Here is a 1,577-nt window from a genome sequence, read left to right on the forward strand (position 1 = left end):
CTCGTGAGGCCTTGGCAGCGCTGCCGCTTCCTTCGTAGCTGCACGCCGGAGCGGTTCAAAGCTGAGCCTGGCTTTAATTATTTCCCAATTAACAAAGTATGAGAAAAACGCACTTGTGCAAAAGGCCGATTTCAAAAGTAAACATCTTCTAGACGTAACAGCCGTGTTTACATAATGGTATCGTGCCGCTCTCCGCAAGAAGAATAGAGGATGCCATCCTAAACACCGTACATACTGCTGATTTGCCTTTTGCTAATACCATTTAAAGCCATAAAAATGGTTTTAGTCTAAAGAGCCTTCGAGGAAGATTAAGAGCAATTATTGTACTCCCACCAGCAGGAAAGTCCTAGCTGCATCTGATAGTTTGGAGAATCCGTTCAGTTCCTCATAATGAGACGTCACTCAAATTTCTCCTGTTAAAAAAAGCCCTGCAAGCAATTCGCTAACATGCAGAAGGTTACTGGTATTCCTGTGACTGGACTCCAGAGTCTGCGGAGAAACACACACTTGGTGTACAGCAGGACACATCTGAAATTCCACAGAGCCTGGGGGCATACGCAAGCCTGGAGAGCATGGCTGAACAGGGAGCAGATGAAAGAGTAATTTGTTTCATAGATTATTTCTTTTTACAATACTGTTTGATTGCAACGTGAAGTATTGCAGATTTCAAGGTCTAAAAATGCTGCACATCTGTATGTAATAAAGTATGTTTCAAAGCTGTTTAGGTGTGAGAAGCTGTTGGACGTTGTAAATGACCTTACGCAAGGGGTATTCACAGACACCAGTGATCACCTGAGTCCTGTACCTCTGAGGATTTTGGATTAGACTCTGAGTGTTCGACCTTTGTGGCACATTGGATTGTCCATGTTTTGAGTCTGGGTTTTCCCTTTCATCATAGCATTTCCCATAAAATGCCTTGATCCTGTTTTCTCCCATTTTCCCCCAACAAAACCCTGCAGAGATTCCACCCAAATCCTGTCCCCTTAGAGCTAATTCCCTTATGGTGAATCTTCCGTAGTCTGGTGTCAGAAGGTCAGATTATATCATCCTATGCAACTGAAAACACAGGGGACGCATCACTTCATACAGTGTCAGGACAAACTTCAAACAGGCAGAATTACCACCATGAGTGAAAAACAGAAAGGGTAGAGTAATGTTACCTAATCTATCGCTCAGCAACATCTGAACTGTAAAAGCGATTTTGAGCATGGCTATGAGGAATGGTCAGTGAAAAATGAGGTCTCTAGAGAGGACAACATATGGGGCTTACATGGCTACCCACGGCGTGCAGATTTGGGCAATACTCTGCATGAACAGAATGAGGCAATAATCCTGTAAGAGAGTGACCAGATGAAGTACTGATCTTCCTTGTCCTCCATAAAATGAGGAACCTGTTGGAAGTTAATCAGGGCAGAATGATAGGATGATGCCATACGTCATCTGTTGGGGAAACAACTACACAGCCAGACAGCCCCTTCTGTGTGCATGTAACTCAGTGCATATGCACTGTGTAAAGCAGTGCAACTGGTGGGAGCAGAGAGGGAGAAGAAAAAGTAACTCCATAGTCCTCTGCCTGT

This window comes from Haliaeetus leucocephalus, unplaced genomic scaffold (assembly GCF_000737465.1).
Source record: "Haliaeetus leucocephalus isolate CR32 unplaced genomic scaffold, Haliaeetus_leucocephalus-4.0 Scaffold849, whole genome shotgun sequence".
Classification (NCBI taxonomy): Eukaryota; Metazoa; Chordata; class Aves; order Accipitriformes; family Accipitridae; genus Haliaeetus; species Haliaeetus leucocephalus.